The sequence below is a fragment of the Triticum dicoccoides genome, chromosome 2B (genome assembly GCF_002162155.2).
Source record: "Triticum dicoccoides isolate Atlit2015 ecotype Zavitan chromosome 2B, WEW_v2.0, whole genome shotgun sequence".
NCBI classification, from domain to species: domain Eukaryota; kingdom Viridiplantae; phylum Streptophyta; class Magnoliopsida; order Poales; family Poaceae; genus Triticum; species Triticum dicoccoides.
Window position 1 is genome coordinate 141,100,338 of NC_041383.1, and position 25,609 is coordinate 141,125,946.

Below are 25,609 nucleotides of genomic sequence, written 5' to 3' on the forward strand. Positions count from 1 at the left end.
GGAGGATTCAAACGCAATTGGAGACACAGATGTTTTTGGCGTGGTTCCGATAGGTGGTGCTATCGTACATCCACGTTGATGGAGACTTCAACCCACGAAGGGTAACGGCTGCGCGAGTCCACGGAGGGCTCCACCCACGAAGGGTCAACGAAGTAGCAACCTTGTCTATCCCACCATGGCCGTCGCCCACGAAGGACTTGCCTCACTAGCGATAGATCTTCATGAAGTAGGCGATCTCCTTGCCCTTACAAACTCCTTGGTTCAACTCCACAATCTTGTCGGAGGCTCCCAAGTGACACCTAGACAATCTAGGAGACACCACCCTCCAAGAAGTAACAAATGGTGCGTTGATGATGAACTCCTTGCTCTTGTGCTTCAAATGACAGTCTCCCCAACACTCAACTCTCTCTCATAGGATTTGGATCTGGTGGAAAGATGATTTGAGTGGAAAGCAACTTGGGGAAGGCTAGAGATCAAGGTTCATATGGTAGGAATGGAATATCTTGGCCTCCACACATGAGTAGGTGGTTCTCTCTCAGAAATGGTAAGTTGGAAGTGTAGGTTTAGTCTGATGGCTCTCTCTACGAATGAAGAGGAGGTGGAGGGGTATATATAGCCTCCACACAAAATCTAACCGTTACACACAATTTACCAAACTCGGTGGGACCGAATCGTTAAACTCGGTCGGACCAATTTAGTAAACCTAGTGACCGTTAGTGATTTTCGATGGGACTGACATGCATCTCGGTGAGACCAATTCGGTTAGGGTTAGGGCATAACGTAATCTCGGTGAGACCGATTACACAAACTCGATGGGACCGATTTTGGTAATTAGCTAACCAGAGAGTTGGTCAGGTAAACTCGATGGGACCGATTTGCTCTTTTCGGTGAGACCGAAATGTTACAAAAAGGAAACAAAGAGTTTACATTGCAATCTTGGTGGGACCGATCGCTCACTTCGGTTAGACCGAAACATTACGAAGGGAAACAGAGAGATTGCAACCCCATCTCGGTGAGACCGAGATCCCTATCGGTAAGACCGATTTGCTTAGGGTTTGTGGCAGTGGCTATTACTTTTGGAATCGGTGGCGCCGGATAGAAAGAATTGGTGTGACCGATTTTGGCTTTGGGTTTAGGTCATTTGTGGATGTGGGAAAGTAGTTGAGGGTTTTGGAGCATATCACTAAGCACATGAAGCAAGAGGCTCATTAAGCAACACCTCATCCCTTCTTGATAGTATTGGCTTTTCCTATAGACTCAATGTGATCTTGGATCAATAAATGTAAAATAAAGAGTCTTGAGCTTTTGAGCTTGATCCAATCCTTTGTCCTTAGTATTTTAATGGATCCACTTTCATCATCCATGCCATGCCATTCATTGAGCTTTCCTGAAATATATGTCTTGGAATAGCATTAGCTCAATGAGCTATATGTTGTTATGAATTACCAAAACCACCTAGGGATAGTTGCACTTTCAGACACCCTCCCCCCCCCCATTTCTTCTGGCGGCCACGGTCGGGGGCGGCGGACGGCTGTGGAGCCGGGGCGCGAGGAGGCTGCGGGAGGGCAGCGGGACCCCTGATGGTGCCGGCGTGGAGCGCGGTGAGAGGCGCTTGCTGAGCCACGTGACTGAGACGCTTCTCCTCCATCCGCAGGTAGGTGACAGCCTTCGCGTTGGAGGGCGTGGTGAGGGAAAGGTTGCGGACTGACCAAGGTCCGGGTGGAGGCCGTGGAGGAGGTTGGTGAGGAGGACCGAGTCGTCGATCACCATGCCGACGTCGCGAAGCTCATCGGAGAGAACTTTCAGCTTGGTGCAGTACTCGTCGATCGTGAGATCGTTTTGCTGCATGGTGAAAAACTCCCCTTGGAGGAACACGCGGCGCTGAAGCTGATTATCGAGGAAGAGGTCGCAAAGCCGCGTCCAAATGGCATGCGCAGACGGGTCACGGCGGTTCACCATGTCAAAGAGCCCGTGCGAGATCGTGAGGAACATCCACTTGACGATACATGCGTCGACGGCCAGCCACTCGTCATCGCCTTTCATGTCGCGGATGTCGACGCTCCCGTCAACATGCTCAATGAGACGGTAGGAGCGGAAAAGAAGCGCGAAGTAGGTGGGCCAAGTGTTGTAGGAGGGGGAGTCGAGCTCAAGGATGACGGGAACATGGTCTTTGATGGGGAGTTCATTGAGGCGGTCGGAGGTGAAGGCAATGATGGTGGTGTAGCTGCCGAGGAAGGAGGGGGATCCCACCATGATGATGGAAACGTCGACGGCCGGGAGGTTGGGAAGGGTTAGGGTTTGGCGGCGGCGGCGGCTTGGAAGGAAGTGGCGGCGGCGGCGTGGGAGGGGTAGGGTTTGGTGCGGCGACGGCGGCTTGGGAGAAAGCGGCGGCAGCGGCATGGGAGGGTTAGGGTTTGGTGCGGCGGCGGCGGCTTGGGGAGCAAGCGGCGGTGGCGGCAGGAAGAAAGGAGTCGGCGGCGGCGTGAGACGCAGCGGCAGCCTAGGACGGAAGCGATGGAGATCGGCAGAAAACTGATACCATGTAGAAGACTATAGGATGCAACTCAATTGTATTCATCGGAGTTTGTTACAATATATATAGGTGGTGTCTAACCTTACAATATCTCTAGAAATCAACTATACAAGGCTAGAGATAATAGGAGAATCAGTCCGTAATAAATACAGAGATATCACGTTTCAACATTTTAAAGGAAATTTTACATGTCCGTCGCGAATATGTATAAGTTTTCACATAATTTTTTTAAACTTGGAAATATCATTTTTGAATTATTTAAAATAAAGTACTCCAGTGCACCTGTCCACCAAAACTCCGCTCTCGGCAAGAGCCTATTTTGAGAGAAAAGACAACCATGAGTGTTCGATTGTTTTTAGATTTTTTTTGGAAATGAGTATTCAGTTCTTTATTTTTAGTATATCCAGACACTCCTACAGTCCTATAGTACATACCATTGCTATCAATGATTTTCTTCTCCTTTATTTCATTTCATCTTCATGGGAGCCAATCAAATGACAATAATTGTGCGCGTATGATTGGCTCAGCTCCACACCTCTCTCTCTCTCTCTCTCTCTCTCTCTCTCTCTCTCTCTCTCTCTCTCTCTCTCTCTCTCTCTTGTTTTCATGTCATGTCATGAGTAATCAAACCTTTTGCTCATTTGCCTTTCTGGATATCCTTTTCGTTGTGTACGTGCCCACTTATCCACTAAACAATGCCCACACCTCGCAATTCCTTAGGTACTCCTATATTATGAGGGATGAGATCACATGACAATTTAGCCTTTTACATACAGAGGGATATGCATACACACACAAAAACCATAGAACAAATTCAAAGATCAATTTTAGATTTCAAAGTCGGACAACAAAAAGAGTTTGGATTAATGAAGAGTTTAGATTCATAGTCGGACAACAAAAATATTTTGGATAAAAGAAGAGTTCATTATCACATTGAAATAGTTTAGATTCATAGTCGGACAACAAAATAATTTATTTTTTATTTGCGAATGATGTATTATGATTCTCTCGCTCATCATCACATCGAAAGCTCCATCACCATCCTATTCCTATCCGTTAGCCTAGACTTTGCTTAGGAGAGGCGATGCAACTGTTGCTTAGTCAGCGTAAAGCAAGAGCGACTTTCAGCACTGCAAGTAAGCTAGCTAGACTATTTCAGTTAACTTGGGTTCAGAGGAAACAAAATCTGTGGCCTGTAATGCTAGCTTAGCTGCACCATGCATGTACACTCCATCTCTCTGCATCAAAAGTCACAAGAAAGTAAATATTATTTCGCCGACCCAAAATTGAGCTGCATGAGTTTCTATAAAAAACATTGAGCTGCACGCCACACACTTCTGATCGGATCTGAATGATCATACATGCATGCTTGTATGTTCCTACACATGCTTGTATGTTCTTGAAACTTGAAGCTTGCATCACTAGTAGCGTGTTGCTTCACTATTTTAGTTAACTTGGTTTCAGAGGAAACAAAATCCGTGGCCTGTAATGCTAGCTTAGCTGCAACATGCATGTACACTCCAGTCTCTCTCCAGTCTCTCGGCGACCCAAAATTGAGCTTCTATAAAAAAATAGCTGCAGGCCACACACTTCTGATCTGATCTGAATGATCATGCATGCATGCTTGTATGATCCTACATTCCTACACGGCGTGGCAGAACGTACTGTTCTTGAAACTTGAAGATTGCATCACTATTCACTAGTACTCCATCACCATCTTCACCTCTCAATCAAATTAATTAACTAACCTTTCTTTGCCACTTACGTCAGCGCATTCAGCAAAATCTTAATCACCGTCGACACTGTAGCGCGGAATATGGGATTAAGACGAAGTGCTGGAGGTGTACCTTGCTTTGCAGGACCTTTTTAGTTGGCCAATCTGTTCTCGAGCAGTTGCTCTTTATCAAATAAAATTAAACCTCCCTGAAGCATTAACTTTTCCTAGTTCATTAAGGGCATGAGCAATGGAGGCATCTCCTTCGTGATGCCTCAGCTATTTATTTAACCAAAAAGTAGCGAGACCATTGTTTCTCAAATTTACTAGCCAACCATGGCTGCACCTTGTGGACCCCATCAGGCATCCCCTTTTCGCTGGCGCTCTCCTTCTTCTGTCTACTTCCCTTCTCACATGCATCAGCATTCCTTCCACTTTTCTCCTTTCTCTCATCTTTTACACTTGAAGAGGCCGGCTCTTCTGCAGGCTACACCACCACCTGCAGGGCTATAGCTTTTTGTCCGAGCCTAGCTCCGAGCCTACGTGGACCTGCGGAGCAGCACGTCGAGGCTACCCGTTGGACATGCCCTTAAAGTACTACTTGACCTTTTTGGTGGTCAGAGAGTACGTAGCTCATAGAAGAATGGATCATAGTACCCATCTGGGAGATGCCTGGATATTTTTTTTTTGAATGGATCATAGAAGAATCGTGAATAAATCTAAGTACAAGCTCACCTACAGGAAAATCTTGGGGGCACTAGTGCAGTAAAATAACCACCCCTTCATGGAGTAGGGCGTTTCGGTGCCCAGGGTCATCTGCACCCGGTTAGAAAACAAATCGTAAAAAAATCAAAAAAAATTCAAAAACATCCAAAAAAATGTGTGGTAGATAATTTGATGCTTGAGACCCGCTCCAAATTTCATGTCATTTGGACATCTGAGCAGCTCTCAGCAAAAAAGACAAAATCGGATCAAAACAGTACATGAACAGTAAACATTTTTATGGACCCCCAATTTGTCTTTTTTGCTGAGAGCTTCTCAGATGTCCAGATGACTTGAAATTTGGAGCGGGTCTCACACATCAAATTGTCTACCACACAAAAAAATGGAATTTTTGAATTTTTTTAGTATTTGTTTTGATTTTTTTCGTCAGCACGTGTGCAGAGATGGATTTTCGCCCCTTCATGTTGCAGAATGCAGGTGCTAGCCAGCTGTTCATGTGTGACATCCATATGCTGTAGCTATCAGATAACTGCATACGTGCGTAGTCCATGACTCCTCAAAGTTACTGACACCATGCTTGTTAACAATGCAAGTGGTACCTTAACCTGTGCATACATTGGGATCTTTTGAGTACTCCATCACAAGAGCACTTTTGCGGCAGGAAACCTAGCTAGGAGTAGTTGGGTACTTGGGACTGCTACAATATTCTCCCAGACCATCTGCTCATGACATGATCTTCTGTTAGTTATTGGTCCTGTTTGGATACTCTAACTCGGTTAGAGGTTAGAGTTAGATTCTAACCTTCAACTAACCCTGAAGCAACTCTAACCAAGGTGATGTTTGGATGAAAGGGTTAGATTGTCAATAAATAAACTTTCTCAATCATACAGCAAACAACCTACAGCAAACACATATAGCAAACCCAGCCTGGGTAGCAAACTGAATTTGTCAATATAGTACAAACTGAATTTGGGCAGCAAACAACCTACAGCAAACACATACAACAAACCCAGCCTACGGGACAAAGGGCAATACCTTGCGACGCCGGCGGAGGACGAACGGGAGGGGGTGACAGGTGCGGCGGTCGGCGGATGGGGTGACAGGTGTGGCGACGTCGTAGGGATGGAGGCGGACGGGGGCGGATGGAGGCTACTGGGGCGGCGTCCGGCGTCGGGATGGAGGCGGACGGGGCCGAACGGAGGCGACGAGGCCGGCGGCCGGCTGCGGGATGGGGCGAACGGGGCAGGACGGAGGGTGGGGCCGGCGGCGGGATGGGGCCAGCCAGAGGCGGCGGGAGCGGCTGGACTAGGGCGGCGTGGGCGGGGTGATGGGGGCGGGCCGAATGGATGAGGTGCGGGGACGGGGAAACTGGATCAGGTGTGTCTGGTGGCTGAAAAAAATTCTTTTCTGTGGGTCCCAGCAAGACTAACTCTAATAAGCACCTTCCCACCGGGTTGGATTTTTTGGCTGGGTTAGAGCAACTAACCCTATTCTAACCCACCTGTTTGGATACTTCAGGGTTAGTTCAGCCCCAACTAAGAGCATCTCCAACAGACGCCGAACGCGGCGCGCGCAAAAAACAGCTTTAGCGCGCGCCCATCGCCTAGTTTGGCGCGGCGCGCTGCGCCCGCTCCAGCAGCCGCGCTAAAATGTAGCGCGCGCGCGCCGCTCCAGCAGCGCGCGCGCTCATTCTACAAACTAGAAATGTAGGCATAGATTTTAAAAAAACTAGATAGATTACATAGATTTTAAACGATACAAAGGTATTTTACATCCGAAACATAGATTGCATTAAATAAAACGACAAACGATAAACATAGATTGCATTAAAAAAACTATTCTAAGTCGCTATCATCATCACCACTATCATCCTCGGCGGTGTCGTCCGAGGTAGTTAGCCAGATGTCCAGCCACCGCTCATCGTTCGGCGTGAAGAACGAATGCCCACCTGCTGCAACGAGGTCGGACTGCGCATTCACCAACGCCTTCCGCCGACGCTTGTCCAACCGCGTCGCGCGGCGCCTTCGCGTGTCCTCCTCGCGGCGCCTTGCCCAGTAGGCCTGCTCGTAGGCGACGTCCTCTGGGTGGCGCTGGCGCCACTCCGCCATGACCCGTTCGTCCTCCTGGGCGACGAGGAGGCGGTGATGCCGCTCGGCGTGCTCCGCATGGTCTTCCGTCGTGTTCAGACGAGGCAGAGGGGCGAGGTTGAGCGCTTGCTGGAGCGTGTACACATCTTGGAAGTTCATCTGGCCGCGCGGCCGGCCTAGGCGCCACGCCGCCGCGTCGTACGCGCGGGCAGCCTCGCGCGCCGCCCCGTACGAGCCGAGGCCGAGCCGGAGTTCGCCGGAGCGTATCTCCGTGGAGTAGCTGCCGTTGGGGCGCAGGCGGACGCCGCGGTAGCCGGACGCTCCTCGGCGGCGCGGCGGCATGGCGGCGCGGCGGTGGCGGGGCGCTGGAGCGGCGCGTGGCAGAGAGGGGAGAGGAAGAGGAGAAGAGGAAGTGTGGAGAAGGTGCGTGGCGCGCGCAGCACTTTTATAGGCGCGCGCGAAGCGGCGCGCCAAATCTTGCACGCGAGCTGGCGCCTTTTCGCGCGCGCGCAAACGGTTCCCGCGCGCTTATTTCCCGCGGCCGCTGGAGCGCGGCAAACCACCCCGCGCGCGCTAAAACTGTGTTTACCGCGCGCGCGTCGTTTGGGGCGGCTGTTGGAGATGCTCTAACTAAATCTAACTCTAACTCTAGCATCCAAATAGGGCCATTGGTACAGCACTAGTATTAGTATGTAGCTAGAAGCAGCAGCACCATGTCCATCAATCACATCTGCTCAGCTAGCTGCAGCTGCAGGTAAGTGCCCAAAGTACTTCTGCTGCAGGTATGTGTGGCAGGGCAGCAGGGACCGGCAGTTGAGCTGATGCATAACCTAGTAGTGATGGACAGCTTGCTGCTGATAATCCCCGTGACCTTCTGAATTAATGGTGATGATAAGTACTAGTACTATTTAGATACTCTAGCTAGTATTACTAGGATAGTCGTTCGTGGATTCGGACGAGCCTAATGAGACCTAATTAGGTAAAGCTAGCCGACCTAATGTTGCCATCAGCTGTACATGTACCTCTACATGCCATGCAATGGATTGAGTTGCATCGACCCCAAATAATGCATGCAGGGAATGGGGATTAATTATTCAGTGGTTCTGGCTTCTAGTTGCCCTTAGGTTGTTACTAGTGAGCTGTTTTTGGTTGATAGTTCTTTGGATAGGTAGCTAGGATGATGGGTGAAACAACCAGACAGCTTTCTCTGTTTCCAGTGGGGGCAACTAGATTCTTATTCTCCCTTTTAGCAGCCCCTTTTGGTCTCTGGATCTCTCTAGCTGAGCAACCAAAAAGGTTCATAATGCAAATACAGCAAAAGGACATGCAAGTACTTTTTTCCGGTACGTCCACTAACATCGTTTAAGTGGTTATGTTTTTTTGACAAACTGGTAAGTGGAATTCATCTCGGTGACCCCGCAAAAAAAAGGAATTCATCTCGGTGTATATCCGAAGACGCGCATTTCTCCTACGTGTTCTAACGGTGTCGGACAGGGACAGTCCATACGTTTGGTGATTTATTTTGCGAATGCAGGTGGTACCTGCGAAAACAAGAACACGATGTATCATTAGTGGAATATTTAGCATAAATCAAGATTCTCTACCTCATTCTGTACTTCCTCTACCAGTCTGCCACTATCTGCATCATTGCATTACAGGTATTTTCGTAGGTTACAGGTATTTTCGTAGGTTTCTGTTGCCACCTTCTGAACACTAGTTACAAACGGCCGGTGTCCCCTGACCAGGCACCAGCTTGATGATGATGGCTGGCGAGGCTCACCGCGTCCCCATGGGGCAGGGGAATTTGCAGGATTTAATCTAAGCGCAAGTGCATGATTAGATTATCCAGGCTGCATCTGCAAGCAGGGAGGCAGCGGAATGCCAGGTTGAGTAGCGCAAGTTGCTGCCGTTGGGTCGGTACCCAACTGGCACGGCACATGAAGTGGGAGGGAGGTTGACGGAGAAGCGAGGCGCCGGAGTGCGCACGTTGACTGACAGGAGCACGTCGGCGACGGCGAATCGAATGTGTGGCAACACTGAAAGTCCAATTGACGGAATGTGGCCGAACCCGTTGATTTTTTTTTCTGGCGCATGAATTTATCTGAATTGAATGGACTGGTGATTGCGAAATTGCATGGATCGAAGTTCATCGCGTAATTCTCAACCACCTTCTCCGTGCCGACGGCCGACGGGCATCATGATACGTGTCTCCGTAAGGAAGCTGGCTATTATGTTCAGGCAGTTGATCCAAGAAGGATCAGTGGGGGTGGTTACACGGAGTCAGGGCCCCTTTCCCATTTTACTTTATTCAAACAATCCAATGAACATGTATATCTTTAAGCACTTCTGCTTCCGTGCATCCCCTCTAATCTATTTTTTTAAAACAACTCCAAACACATCAACGGCGGAGATAGGACGGTATTTTTAAAATACGTTACCCGCCCCGATACGCCTGTACACGGCCCAGGCCGGCGCAAGCACGCCTCGTCGGTGCGAAGCAAAACGCGAAAAAGAAGTGTGGCTGGGAATTGAACCCCAAACCTCACGCAAGTGCAGCCCGCGAGTACAAGCAACTAATGACCTGCGTGAATTTATAAGAACTAGTGGCTACCCTATTTTCTAAAATAATTTACGAATTGTTTTAAAAATTCTGACCACTTTTAATATTTTGTGAAATAATGAACATTGTTTGGGAATCAAAAAGAAAATTGAAAAAACAGGAACAAAATTGAAAGGCGAACATTTTTCAAAATGACAAACAATTTCCGAAAATGGGAACATTTTTTAAACAACACGAACAAAATTTGAAAAGCCAACATTTTCGGAATTATGAAAAAAAACTACAACATTTTTTGAATTTGCAAACAAATTTGGTAAAACATGAACGTTTTTAAATTTTGCAAACAAATTAGGAAAGCGGTAATTTTTTTCTAAAATTCCTGAATATTTCTTGAATTCATGAACAAAATTAAAAATGCGAACATTTTTTGAAATTTAGAATTATAATTGATTTGATTTTCGAACATTTTCTTAAAAGAAGCGAACAATTTTCGAGCGCCTTTTTTATTTTGTAATTTTTTTAAAAATAAACAATTTATGAAATTATAAACGCTTCCGGAATTTCTAATGAAAATCTCAAAACAGAAAAAATGTAAAATTAAACAAATTTTAAAAAATGCGAACATCTTTTTAACATTTCTGATCAATTGTTGAAAAAGAATCATAAGCTAGAAAAAAAGGGAAGAGAAAAATGAAAGAAAAAGAAAAAAATAAAAGATAAAAGATAAAAATTCATCAAAGGAAAGAAAAAGAAAAACGAAAAGGAGATAAAAGAAAAGAAGAAACAGGAAAATAGAAAAACAATAAAGAAAAAACAAGAACGCTAAGGACGGCACAACAGGCGCCCGATGGGATCGATGGCGTCGCCTCATTGGGCCAAGGCATAAGCGTTTTTTATCTTTTATCTTTTTATGTTTTCTTCTCTTTTCTCGTTACAATTCATTTTTCTCCTTTGTCAATTTTATTATTCTTTCTAAAACATGTTCAAAAATTTGAACTATTTTCCGGAATACAAAACAATATTCTTGTTTTCCAATATTTTCTACAATTTTAGAAAATGTTCTGGAATTTGAAAACATGTTCTTGTTTTCGAATTTTTTGTTCATAAATTTAGGAAATGTTTGTGTTTCAAGAGAAAGATAACTTCTTAAAAAAGTACATGGTTCGCAATTTGTGTTCAAAATTTTCCTCAATTGTTGGAAATTAGTTAACAATTTGGAAAAAATGTTCAAGTTTGTAAAATTTTCATACACAATTTGAAAAAATTATTGACAAATTTCTAATTTTTTAGGACATAAACAAATGTTCATGTTGATTTATAATGACAGAAATTGTTAATAAAAAAATAAAAAAATTTCATAAAAATTACATGCTCACGGATGCACCTGTCTAGCCTAGTTTGGCACGCTCCTATCAACTAGTGGTTTTCTGGACTATGAATAAATGAACCCAATTTCTTGCAGTAGCCTAGCATTTATATATGAGGCATCCATGCCTGGTGTGAATAACTTCTGACACCATTTGCATGTTGCGACAAATCCGACTATTTATCGGCCCTTTTTCACCAAGAAAACTTTAGAAAATGCAAATTGTCAAAACACAAATAACTTGGAATGATGCCTCGAATTGGTCAGAGAAGTTGATAGAAAAAATTTGGAGTCATTTGGCAGATCGGACCATCCTTACCTACCCGAACGCCCTCCGTTGAAGATGATCTATTTTTGGAGATCCTTAGAATGACCCCAATTTTTTTGGAAGAAGGTGAGCATGCCCATGGTAGGCATACATGCCTAATTCAAATAATTTTCGACACCGTATGCAAGTTGTAACACGCCAAGCCATTTATTGGTCTTTTTTAACCAAGAAAACCTTAGAAAATGCAAAAAAATTTAAAACCCAAACAACTTGGTATGGTGACTGGAATTGGTCATACTAAGTCATGAAAAAAATATGTGCCATTTAAGAGATGTCGAGAAATGAGGTGCTCTCAAACGAACCCTTCTCCCCTATCCGGACACTCTCCGTTAAACATGGTATTTTTCATAAACCTCGGGACTGCCCCCAACATTGCAAGAATATGGGCATGCCCATGTTAGGCGTCAATGCCTAGTTTGAACGACTTTCGACACCATATGCATGTTGCGACACGACCGACCAATTATTGGTCTTTTTCACCGTGAAAACTCCGCAAAATGCCAAACTTGTCTAAACCCAAACAACTTTGCATGATGACTTGAATTGGTCATAGAAGGCCATGGGAAAAATTGAGGCCACTTCAAGGATATCAAGAAACAACATGCTCTCCATCGAAGACTTGTGGCATAACCAAACACCCTTCGTTCAACATGGTGTATTTTGGACATCCTTGAAATAACCCAAACTTTTGCAAGCAGGTGGGCATGCCCATGGTAGGTGTCCATGCCAGGTTTGAACAAATACCGACATCCAACACGTCTGTGCATTTATCAACTTCTTTTCACCCGAAAACTCCAGGAAATGCAAAGTTTGTCGGAAACCAAAAAACTTAGCATGGTGATTTAAATTGGTCATACAATGCCATATAAGAAAACTGGGCCATTTAACGAATGTCGAAAAATACATGCTCTCACATGGATCCTTCTCCCTAACCGAACACTCTCCATTCAACATTGTTCATGTTTGGACATGCATGAAATGACCCCAACTTTTGACACCATGTGGGTATGCCCATGGTAGGCATCATGCCTGGTTTTGTATGAATACCGATACCGTATGTGCGTTGCGTCACGTCCGGTCATTTATTGGCCTTTTTTCATCGAGAAAACTCCAGAAATTGCAAAAACTATCGAAAACCCAAAGAACTTGACATGGTGCCTTGAATTAATCATACAATGCCATGAAAAAATAGGGCCATTTTAGGATGTCGAAAAAATTGGAGCCATTTTAAGGATGTCGAAAAAAGATCAAAGCTAATAAATTCACAAATTTGAAAAATATTTGCAGGTTTCAAAAAAGTTCTCAAATTTGGAAAAAGTTCATGAAAAATTTAAAATGTCCACAAAATTTGAAAGGAAAATCACGAGCTAAAAGTTCATGCATTTGAAATATGGTTCACGGCTAAAAATTTCATGATTTGGGCAAACGTTTGCGAATCTGAATAAGTTCACGAATTTGGACAAAAGTTCATGAAAATTGGAAAACGTTCACGAAATCCGGAAAGAGTTCAGCAATCTGAAAAAAATCACGAAATTCGAAGAAAAATATCATGCATTTGAAAAAAGTTTGCGGCTAAGAAATTGACAGTTTTGAAAAAAAAAATCACAGGTTGAAAAAAGTTCACGAATTTGGAAAAAAGTTCATGAAAATTAGAAAAAACTTGGGAAATTTGGAAGAAGTGCACAAATTTGGAATAAAGTTCAGGAGCTAAAAGTTCACGCATTTAAAAAAAGTCATAGCTGAAAAATCATGAATTTGAAAAACAAAATTGTGAATTTGAAAAAAGTATACGAGTTTGGAAAAGTTTATCAAAATGGAAAAAAGATCACAAAAAAGTTTGTGAATTACGGAAGAAAAGAAAAAAGAAGAAAGTGAAAATGAAAAACCTAAAGAAAACCGGCTAAAGAGAAGAAAAAATAAAGTGAGAATGCGGTGTTTTTTCATCATTATACTTACCACACAAGAAACAAAAAAGGAAAGAAGCGGACATGGCTAGTAAGATGTACTAGTTGGTTTTGTCTGCTTGAACTAAACCTACAGGGATGGAATTCAAGTCCCACTGCCCCGCACTAGTTTGTTGAAATTTAAAAGAACGAGAAAAGCAAGTGGGCTGAGCCCATGAAGGAGGGGGTGTGCACCGGACGGAAATGGGTCGGCCCAGTCGGGCGGCTTGGCTACTCCCCGAATGTACGATGTATACATTGGAAAACCCTATTTGACGCATTTTGCATCAAAGAGTCGGGGAAACGCACATACGAGGCGACCTATCGAGATATTTGGGTCGGCCCATCTGTAGTATTAACTACAAGTTTCAGTTCCGGTTTTGGGAACCTTCTAGAGGATTCCCAGCCGGTTTTTACTGGTTTTGGGAACCTTCTAAAAGGTTCCGGAACGGTTTTTTATTTTTCCTTTCAATTTTTCGTTTTTCATTTTTCTTTTTTTCCTCTTTTCTGTCCTTTTTCTTTTTCCGTTTTTTTCTTTTCTCTTTAATTTCTTTCAATTTTCTTCTTCTTGTTTTTCTCTTTTTCGCCAACTTTTCTGAATTCTAAAATGTTTGTATTTCTTAAAAAAAAACTTTTTCTCCAGAATTTCTTCCTCTATTCAAAGATTAAGTATTTCAAAATTTGTTCACTTATTTTCAAAAAATGTTCGAAAATTAAAAAAAAGATAAAAAAATCTGAACAATTTTATAATTGTTTTTATGAATTTGAAATTTGTTCATGTTTTGAAAATTTGTTCTGCAATTCAAAAAATTGTTCGTATTTTTACTTTTGTTGTCTAATTTAAAATGTGTTTGGGGTTTCAAATAATGTTCTAGCTTTGCCAATTTGTTAAGAAATTCAAAATATGTTCAGTATTTAAAATATTGTGTGCAAATTCGTAAAATGTTTGAGCTTTGAAATAATTGTTCCAATTTTTTGAAATGCTTCTTGTTTTCTATGTTTGTTCATATTTCGAAAAAAGTTTTTGTTTGTTACAAATTTGTTCGTCATTTTCAAAAATGTTCTCGTTTGCAATTTTTGGAGTTTTTTTTACAAACTTCCAGTTTTATCGCTGTCACTGTTGTTTCTTTTACTGTTGCGCTGAAAATTGTTCTTGTTTTGAAATTTGTTCTGAAATTCAAAAAACTTGTTCGCGTTTTTTTGTTCACAAATTTAAAATATGTTTGTGGTCTGAAATAATGTTCTAGCTTTAGAAATTTGTTCAGAAATTCAAAATATTTTCAGGTTTTAAAACTTTGTTCGCAAATTCATAAAATGTTTGTGTTTTGAAATAATTGTTCGCATTTTTTGAGAAATGTTTCTTGTTTTCAATGTTTGTTCCCTTTTTCGCAAAAAGATTGTGTTTGTTACAAAATTGTTCGTCATTTTGAAAAATGTTCTTGTTTGCAGTTTTGGGATTTTTTTAGATACTTCAAGTTTTACTGTGGTCGCTGTTGTTTCTTTTACTGTTGCGCTGAAAATTGTTCACGTTTTGAAAACTTGTTCTAGAATTCAAAAAAATTGTTCGCATTTTTATTTGGAATATGTTTATGGTTTGAAAGAATGTCCTAGCTTTACAAATATGGTCAGAAATTCAAAATATGTTCAGGTTTTAAAATTTTGTTCGCAAATTCAAAAATGTTTGAGTTTTGAAATAATTGTTCGCAATTTTGAGAAATGTTTCTTGTTTTCAATGTTTGTTCCTTTTTTTCGAAAAAAGATTGTATTTGTTACAAAATTGTCCATCATTTTCAAAAATGTTATCATTTGCAATGTTGGGATTTTTTAGAAACTTCAAGTGTTATCTCTGTTGGTTTTATTTCTTTTAATGTCGCTCTGCAAATTAAGCACAAGTGCAAGTTGGCCACAGCGGCTAGCGTAGCGCGCTTAAGACCGTGAGGTCACCGGGTCGAATCCCAGCACCAGCGTATTTATTTTTTCACATTTTTCATATCGCGCATGCTAAATGGGCCGGCCCAGATTTGACACGCCTATGCGAAACGGCGACACTTCGACGCAATTAGCGTCGCATAGGAGCTCCCGTATACATTCCGGTGGGCGACCCACCATACGTACGAAAGTGGGTATGATATGCCAAATTTCCATATTGCCTTTTATACGTTTAGTGATGGGGTTGTATCAAAATGGGGCTCATCTTTAAGCTAGAAATTAAATATGATGTTAATCGCATTTGAGCTTCATTGCCCACAATTAATCATAAGTGATTTTAACTATCCAAAAATGCATTGTACGTGAAGAATGTGAAGTGGTTTTCTGCTGAATGGATGATAACTTTCACTTGGATAAGTTTAAAATCCATTTTAAAGAAAATTGGCCCATATCCAAGAAGGAATTTATGCATGTGCCTTTCAACCAGTCAAACATGGAACTTTCATTCCTGAAGAGGAGCTTCGAGCCCACACCGTTGATGACTCATAAGTATAGGGATCAATCGTAGTTCTTTAGATAAGCAGTTTTTAGTAAGGTATTCTTTGCAGGTGTTGTAAGACATTTTTAGTAAGCGGTTTTTAGTAAGGTATTCTTTGCAGGTGTTGTAAGACATTTGTGACAGTTAATTTGATAGCAATATAATTTGTAGCAAGTAATAAGTAACCAAAGTAGCAAGGTGCAACAAAATGGCTCAATCCTTATTATTGGTAAGGACAAGCCGGGCGTACTTTTATAGTGACACTAGTGTAGAAAAGCCTAGCTATGGCGTGGAAAAAACAACCTTGCTGGTGTGGATGCCCAACGCCATCAATATGACACCATTACTGAAAAGTAGTGGTGGCATGACACATGGCAAACGCCAGGAGTAAGTTCATCTTAACACTGTCGTTCTGTAACATTCTAAATTTTCAATTTGAAATGTTATACATAGGTCATCATATGCATATCATATTTTACTTGCATTTCGTTTGCGATCCTAGAAATTCTAAGCAACTCAAGGACCCACGGAGAGAGTTGGGGATTTCATTTATTTTCATATTTGATTTTCTCAAATATTGAAAAGAGGATCATTTTGGTTTTTAATTATTTTTCTCTCCAAATCATATGCACTAGTGTATTTATTTTTTCACATTTTTCATATCGCGCATGCTAAATGGGCCGGCCCAGGTTTGACACGCCTATGCGAAACGGCGACACTTCGACGCAATTAGCGTCGCATAGGAGCTCCCGTATACATTCCGGTGGGCGACCCACCATACGTACGAAAGTGGGTATGATATGTCAAATTTCCATATTGCCTTTTATACGTTTAGCGATGGGGTTGTATCAAAATGGGGCTCATCTTTAAGCTAGAAATTAAATATGATGTTAATCGCATTTGAGCTTCATTGCCCACAATTAATCATAAGTGATTTTAACTATCCAAAAATGCATTGTACGTGAAGAATGTGAGGTGGTTTTCTGCTGAATGGATGATAACTTTCACTTGGATAAGTTTAAAATCCATTTTAAAGAAAATTGGCCCATATCCAAGAAGGAATTTATGCATGTGCCTTTCAACCAGTCAAACATGGAACTTTCATTCCTGAAGAGGAGCTTCGAGCCCACACCGTTGATGACTCATAAGTATAGGGATCAATCGTAGTTCTTTAGATAAACGGTTTTTAGTAAGGTATTCTTTGCAGGTGTTGTAAGACATTTTTAGTAAGCGGTTTTTAGTAAGGTATTCTTTGCAGGTGTTGTAAGACATTTGTGACAGTTAATTTGATAGCAATATAATTTGTAACAAGTAATAAGTAACCAAAGCAGCAAGGTGCAACAAAATGGCTCAATCCTTATTATTGGTAAGGACAAGCCGGGCGTACTTTTATAGTGACACTAGTGTAGAAAAGCCTAGCTATGGCGTGGAAAAAACAACCTTGCTGGTGTGGATGCCCAACGCCATCAATATGACACCATTACTGAAAAGTAGTGGTGGCATGACACATGGCAAACGCCAGGAGTAAGTTCATCTTAACACTGTCGTTCTGTAATATTCTAAATTTTCAATTTGAAATGTTATACATAGGTCATCATATGCATATCATATTTTACTTGCATTTCATTTGCGATCCTAGAAATTCTAAGCAACTCAAGGACCCACGGAGAGAGTTGGGGATTTTATTTATTTTCATATTTAATTTTCTCAAATATTGAAAAGAGGATCATTTTGGTTTTTAATTATTTTTCTCTCCAAATCATATGCACCAGCGTATTTATTTTTTCACATTTTTCATATCGCGCATGCTAAATGGGCCGGCCCAGGTTTGACACGCCTATGCGAAACGGCGACACTTCGACGCAATTAGCGTCGCATAGGAGCTCCCGTATACATTCCGGTGGGCGACCCACCATACGTACGAAAGTGGGTATGATATGCCAAATTTCCATATTGCCTTTTATACGTTTAGTGATGGGGTTGTATCAAAATGGGGCTCATCTTTAAGCTAGAAATTAAATATGATGTTAATCGCATTTGAGCTTCATTGCCCACAATTAATCATAAGTGATTTTAACTATCCAAAAATGCATTGTACGTGAAGAATGTGAAGTGGTTTTCTGCTGAATGGATGATAACTTTCACTTGGATAAGTTTAAAATCCATTTTAAAGAAAATTGGCCCATATCCAAGAAGGAATTTATGCATGTGCCTTTCAACCAGTCAAACATGGAACTTTCATTCCTGAAGAGGAGCTTCGAGCCCACACCGTTGATGACTCATAAGTATAGGGATCAATCGTAGTTCTTTAGATAAACGGTTTTTAGTAAGGTATTCTTTGCAGGTGTTGTAAGACATTTTTAGTAAGCGGTTTTTAGTAAGGTATTCTTTGCAGGTGTTGTAAGACATTTGTGACAGTTAATTTGATAGCAATATAATTTGAGCAAGTAATAAGTAACCAAAGTAGCAAGGTGCAACAAAATGGCTCAATCCTTATTATTGGTAAGGACAAGCCGGGCGTACTTTTATAGTGACACTAGTGTAGAAAAGCCTAGCTATGGCATGGAAAAAACAACCTTGCTGGTGTGGATGCCCAACGCCATCAATATGACACCATTACTGAAAAGTAGTGGTGGCATGACACATGGCAAACGCCAGGAGTAAGTTCATATTAACACTGTCGTTCTGTAACATTCTAAATTTTCAATTTGAAATGTTATACATAGGTCATCATATGCATATCATATTTTACTTGCATTTCGTTTGCGATCCTAGAAATTCTAAGCAACTCAAGGACCCACGGAGAGAGTTGGGGATTTCATTTATTTTCATATTTGATTTTCTCAAATATTGAAAAGAGGATCATTTTGGTTTTTAATTATTTTTCTCTCCAAATAATATTTCCAATAATAAAAATAAAAGAGAGGAGATAATATGACTTCTCCAAAATAAAAGAAATATTGGAGGAAAAATGTTAAAATCAAATAAATTATTTTATTTGGATTTTATTGCTATTTTATTTGAATTAGAAAAAATATGCATTTTTCAAAATTGCATTTTTAGGCCAAGAAAATGTTCACTTTGTTCTCAGTTTTATATTTAGAAGGTGAAAATTCTTTTTGGCATTTTTAGAGCATGCAAGCCGGTGATATAGGTAGCAAACCATCAGCTAAAGTAAGATACTGGACACAAAATTTTATTTACATAGCAGCAAAATGCTCTGCTGTACAAAAAACATATAGCATCATAGAAAATCTCCCCAAAAGAAGCTAGTTTATTTTCACATGGCCAGTTTACCTTTCTGATAACTAAAACAATGTGTCAATCAAACAAGAGAATAAAGTTATAACCAGATTGATCAAGAAACCTCTATTCCTTGCATATACACCAATAAAAGGTAGCTGGCAATCTGAAATTGCAAACCTGGCTAAAGGAAGTGAAAGCTCTAAACTGAAAGGAAACATGGGGGAAGCTGAGCAGTGATGGCACCATACCTCCAAGTGCCTCAGCTGTTGTCGATAACTCCCCGCAGACTACCAAGAAGTAATCGCTGCTCTGTGTGGCCTCCTTTGAAGGATCATCTGAGACCACTGTACTGTATGCCAAGAAACAAATCAGCACGGGGAGTAAATATTTTTCAGATCAAGGACGACTCACTAGGGGGGAAGGAAGTGGAGCGCCGCCAGCCACAACACGTGAAGGCCATGGGACGGGAACCTTCACCCCGTCCCGCTCCATCTGCTTGTTGTTTTCGATGGCATGAAACTAATCTAGCAAACTCAATCTACCAAGATGATGCCCCATTAATTTTTTCATATAAACATATATAAAACAAACTTAGCAGGGATAAACAATAGGCTATAGGAGTACATGTAGGCAGTGGAAGAAAACAACATCACACTGGTTAAAATGCAAAGGAACACCCCTGGGCTAGAACGAATAGTTTCCTGTAAAGAAGCATCTTCAGACAGATAGATCCAAAGATGCACCGACATGCAAACAAATGACCTCTCATATTACGACACCTCTAAAAGCAGACTCCTATGGACTTTCCCTACCAGCCACAACACTCCAGGCCAGACACAAGAGCCAGTTTTGCTGTATAAACTATCGGCAACAAACAGATTGTTCAGAGGTAGAAGACAAACCTGCCTAGGAGACACCGACCACCACAACGACTCTGCTTACAACCAACGACGAGTAGCAACCTGCCTAGGTCAAGCCTGCACATCAGCCCGCGCTGAATGAACCGCTGCAGTTCTACAACAAGAACAACTGGGAAAAGCAGATTGAGGAAGGAAAGGGAAACATAGTCTATGAGGAGAATGAACAACTACAATCATGAAGGACCAACGGATCAGACACGTACCTCAACCATCTTGCCAGCGGCGCCGTCTCCATGACGAACCACGACGGCCTCCTGCTCTCCTCCCCAACTGCTCAAGCCCACCGCGACGAACACGGTGCTTCTTATCCTTGGCGCCTATCTCCCCTACTCCTTGCAATGGTGGCGGCATCGGAGAAAGAGAGAAGGACAAGGAGGAGGAGATGTGGCGGGGCGAAGATCTGTGCCTGATGCAGAATCACGGTGCGCGGCGCGTGATGTCGGCGACCTGCGCCCCACCCGGCTAGACCGAGAACTGTCGCACCCGCTGCTGCACCTCGAGCGCCGGGAAGAGAAGGCCGCGTCGGCCGCCGCATGGAGCCGGCAGCATGACAGGAGGGAAGGAGGGGATCGGAGGAGGGGGTCACGGGAGAGAAGGCAAGGGAGAGGAGAGGGAAGGAGGGGATCGGGGAGGGGAGAGCACGGGAGATGAGATATTTTCACGGGACCCTGCTCACGCTGCTTTCACCCGGACATAAGCATGCACACACGCTGTCGCTGCGAGGCTGGCCATGCGTCAGTCACTCTAACCCAGTTATGCTGCGTGTACAGAAGAACGAGCGCATGGATTTTTACCACGGCGATGAAAAGTACGCTGACCACGGCCAACGAGGCATATTGAGCGTACCGGATCAGTTTGAACCGTCGATGGCGCTAGAACGGCGGGTGCCGAAGAAATCACATCTCATACAAAAAAGGCAAGTCTTCATCTATGTGCTATCCTTGTGAAGTCACTAAATCCATGGCAATGGATTTTCCTTGTTAGCTCTACACACAGGCCTCTACACTGCATTATTAGTGTAAAAGTGGCAGCTCTTAGAAGCGTTATATTGTTCGGTAAAGCTACACCCAAGAATTGTGCAAAAACATGACTTAATAGACATTAAAGGTCTCATGTTCCTCACCAAGTGCATGAGCACATGTCAGGCCCGAAGTTCTCAAGATTTCAATACATGTTTTATAGATAAAAATCCATGTTCACAGGACCGCCAACTACACAACAAAGCATGGAGATTATCTTTAGAATATACTCCCTCCATTCCAAAATAGATGACTCAACTTTGTACTAACTATAGTATAAAGTTAATACAAAGTTGAGTCATCTATTTTGGAACGGAGGGAGTAACATATAACAACAGCGAAACAACAACGAAGTAGCAACCATGCATTTAAGGGCAAAGGCCAAATTCTGTTGCTACTGAGTTGTATCTTGTCTGAAACTGCGCCCAGATACAATTGGTAGTATTAAAAAATTTGGTTTCAGGTGTGTAAAGGAAAAGGTAACCTCCTTATTTTTTAGGTAATATCAAATATATGGCTCTACATAAGACTTAATAGACCTACAGTGGTAGGTACTGAGATACAAATTGAGATAATTTAATGAGAAAGCTAATGCCACGATCAAAGCGTGTCTGTATGTTGTGCTAAGTACACTTTAAGGCTTGAAGAAAATGCGCATATATGTCAAACGACGTAACAATGAGTCCCATTCAGTAAAAACAATTACAGCCAAGTATAGAACCAGCAAATTAAGCAATATCTGGATCCATCCTCTAAGAATAGCTATTTATCCAACATCATACCTTGGGTCATTGGCGTAAGCTGACGGCAAGCTAGTATAGCAAACAAAGAATAGATCTGCTACTTCTAGTAATTCTACCAGACATCTGCAGGGAGAAAACATGGCATCAGAGGTGAACGATCAAACACGTGGCAAGCATCAAGCAAGGCCATCAACCATTTAAGTAATACATGAAAGGAACCACCATATATGTTAAGGAGCGAGCTTTTGCGAAATAGAACATCGTTGGGGCAAGTTGGATAATGAGTTTCAGTTAGGATATGATAAAAGTTAATAGTCAGTACATGATAAGAGTTACAGTAGCATGCAAGCAGTATAAATGAATCTAAAAAAGCAAGCCCACAGGTAGGCAGAAGGTGAAGCAACTCTTAGTTTGACGAATGTGTGACCTCACTTAAACATGGATTGGAACTTTTAAACTACCAAAAGGGGTGAAACACTATCATGGATTGGAGCACATATGTAGGAATATGCAGACCAACAATTTGGCTTGAGCAAGTCAAATAAATAAGTATCAAAAGGGGGTGAAACAATAACCTGAGAGTGTGTGGGATGACAAATGCACGCTCGTCATGAAGCATATCGGCATGGAGCATATTTGGTTTTCTGAAATAAAGCATTAGCAATTAACATTTTTTTTCATCACACATGGCCAGAGATATGAATGACCAACATATTAAATCTCCTTCTTAAAGCATGCAAGCCGGTGATATAGGTAGCAAACCATCAGCTAAAGTAAGATACTGGACACAAAATTTTATTTACATAGCAGCAAAATGCTCCGCTGTACAAAAAACATATAGCATCACAGCAAGAAGCTTGTTTATTTTCACATGGCCAGTTTACCTTTTTGATAACTAAAACAATGTGTCAATCAAACAAGAGAATAAAGTTATAACCAGATTGATCAAGAAACCTCTATTGCTTGCATATACACCAATGAAAGGTAGCTGGCAATCTGAAATTGCAAACCTGGCTAAAGGAAGTGAAAGCTCTAAACTGAAAGGAAACATGGGGGAAGCTGAGCAGCGATGGCACCATACCTCCAAGTGCCTCGCTGTTGTCGATAACTCCCCGCAGACTACCAAGAAGTAATCACTGATCTCTGTGGCCTCCTTTGAAGGATCATCTGAGACCACCGTACTGTATGCCAAGAAACGAATCAGCACGGGGCGTAAATATTTTTCAGATCAAGGACGACTCACAGGGGGGGGGGGAGGAAGTGTAGTGCCGCAAGCCACAACACGTGAAGGCCATGGGACGGGAACCTTCACCCCGTCCTGCTCCATCTGCTTGTTGTTTTCGATGGCATGAAACTAATCTAGCAAACTCAATCTACCAAGATGATACCCCATTAATTTTTCATATAAACACACATATATATATAACAAACTGAGCATGGATAAACAATAGGCTATAGGAGTACATGTAGGCAGTGGAAGAAAACAACATCACACTGGTTAAAATGCAAAGGAACACACCCCTGAGCTAGAACAAATAGTTTCCTGTAAAGAAGCATCTTCAGACAGATAGATCCAAAGATGCACGGACATGCAAACAAATGACCTCTCATATTATGACACCTCTAGAAGCAGATTCCTCTGGACTTTCCCTACCAGCCACAACACTCCAGGCCAGACGCAAGAGCTAGTTTTGCTGTATAAACTATCGGTAACAAACAGATTGTTCAGAGGTAGAAGACAAACCTGCCTAGGAGACACCAACCACCACAACGACTCTGCTTACAACCAACGACAAGCAGCAACCTGCCAAAGTCAAGCCTGCAAATCAGCCCGTGCTGAATGAACCGCTGCAGTTCTACAACAAGAACAACCGGGGGAAAACAGATAGAGGGAGGAAAGGGAAACACAGTCTATGAGGAGAATGATTAACTACAATCATGAAGGACCAACGGATCAGACACGTACCTCAACCATCTTGCTAGCGGCGCCGTCTCCATGACGAACCACGACGGCCTCCTGCTCTCCTCCCCAACTGCTCAAGCCCACCACGACCAACCCGATGCTTCTTATCCTCGGCGCCTATCTCCCCTGCTCCTTGCAATGGTGGCGGCATGGGAGACAGAGAGAAGGACAAGGAGGAGGAGATGTGGCGAGGCGAAGATCTGCGCCCAATGCAGAATCACGGCGCGCAGCGCGTGATGCCGGCGACCTTTTCCCCACCCGGCTGGACCGAGAACTGTCGCACCCGCTGCTGCACCTCGAGCGCCGGGAAGAGAAGGCCGCGTCGGCCGCCGCATGGAGCCAGCAGCGTGACGGGAGGGAAGAAGGGGATCAGGGGAGGGGGCACGGGAGAGAAGGCAAGGGAGAGGAGAGGGAAGGAGGGGATCGGGGAGGGGAGAGCACGAAAGATGAGATATTTTCACGGGACCCTGCTCGCGCTACTTTCACCCGGACATAAGCACGCACACATGCTGTCGCTGCGAGGCTGGCCCATGTGCAAGGCTGGCCCATCCGTCAGTCACTCTAACCCGGTTATGCGGCGTACAGAAGAACGAGCGCATGGATTTTTACCACGGTGATGAAAAGTACGCTGCCACGGCCAGCGAGGCAGATTGAGCGTACCGGATCAGTTTGAACCGTCGATGGCGCTGGAACGGCGGGTGCCAAAGAAATCACATCACATACAAAAAAGGCAAGTCTTCATCTATGTGCTATCCTTGTGAAGTCACTAAATCCATGGCAATGTATTTTCCTCGTTAGCTCTACACACAGGCCTCTACACTGCATTATTAGTGTAAAAGTGCCAGCTCTTAGAAGCGTTATATTGTTCGGTAAAGCTACACCCAAGAATTGTGCAAAAACATGACTTAATAGACATTAAAGGTCTCATGTTCCTCACCAAGTGCATGAACACATGTCAGGCCCGAAGTTCTCAAGATTTCAATTCTTGTTTTATAGATAAAAATCCATGTTCACAGGACCGCCAACTACACAACAAAGCATGGAGATTATCTTTAGAATATACTCCCTCCATTCCAAAATAAATGACTCAACTTTGTACTAACTTTAGTATAAAGTTAATATAAAGTTGGGTCATCTATTTTGGAACGGAGGGAGTAACATATAACAACGGTGAAACAACAACGCAGTAGCAACCGTGCATTTAAGGGCAAAGGCCAAATTCTGTTGCTACTAAGTTGTATCTTGTCTGAAATTGCGCCCAGATACAATTGGTAGTATTAAACAATTTGGTTCCAGGTGTGTAAAGGAAAAGGTAACCTCCTTATTTTTCAGGTAATATCAAATATATGGCTCTACATAAGACTTAATAGACCTACAGTGGTAGGTACTAAGATACAAATTGAGATAATTTAATGAGAAAGCTAATGCCACGATCAAAGCGTGTCTGTATGTTGTGCTAAGTACACTTTAAGGCTTGAAGAAAATGCGCATATATGTCAAACGACGTAACAATGAGTCCCATTCAGTAAAAAAAATTACAGCCAAGTATAGAACCAGCAAATTAAGCAATATCTGGATCCATCCTCTAAGAATAGCTATTTATCCAACATCATACCTTGGGTCATTGGCGTAAGCTGATGGCAAGCTAGTATAGCAAATAAAGAATAGATCTGCTACTTCTAGTAATTCTACCAGACATCTGCATGGAGAAAACATGGCATCAGAGGTGAACGATCAAACACGTGGCAAGCATCAAGCAAGGCCATCAACCATTTAAGTAATACATGAAAAGAACCACCATATATGTTAAGGAGCGAGCTTTTGCGAAATAGAACATCTTGGGGCAAGTTGGATAATGAGTTTTAGTTAGGATAGGATAAGAGTTAACAGTCAGTACATGATAAGAGTTATAGTAGCATGCAAGCAGTATATATGAATCTAAAAAAGCAAGCCCACAGGTAGGCACAAGCTGAAGCAACTCTCAGTTTGACGAATGT

General features: G+C 42.6%; 2 long non-coding RNA genes across 5 annotated transcripts; both read right to left on the reverse strand.

Moving 5' to 3' along the window:
- Positions 1 to 3,373: 3,373 nt before the first annotated feature.
- Positions 3,374 to 6,286, reverse strand: LOC119362651. The gene is made up of 2 exons (XR_005173533.1): positions 6,006 to 6,286; positions 3,374 to 3,771 (listed from the first exon to the last, which is right to left on the reverse strand). It is a non-coding gene; the product is annotated as an uncharacterized LOC119362651 (long non-coding RNA).
- A 2,174-nt stretch (positions 6,287 to 8,460) lies between these two features.
- On the reverse strand, positions 8,461 to 24,123 carry LOC119362652. Of its 4 annotated transcripts, none has more exons than XR_005173536.1 (7): positions 23,616 to 24,123; positions 23,394 to 23,453; positions 22,731 to 22,830; positions 22,225 to 22,293; positions 21,689 to 21,772; positions 19,870 to 21,098; positions 18,989 to 19,505 (listed from the first exon to the last, which is right to left on the reverse strand). It is a non-coding gene; the product is annotated as an uncharacterized LOC119362652 (long non-coding RNA). The 4 variants fall into 4 exon arrangements; XR_005173535.1 differs by having other exon boundaries at positions 18,989 to 20,892; positions 21,011 to 21,098; positions 23,616 to 24,121; XR_005173537.1 differs by lacking the exons at positions 18,989 to 19,505; positions 19,870 to 21,098 and adding an exon at positions 8,461 to 8,598 and having other exon boundaries at positions 23,616 to 24,119.
- Between the last annotated feature and the right edge of the window lie 1,486 nt (positions 24,124 to 25,609).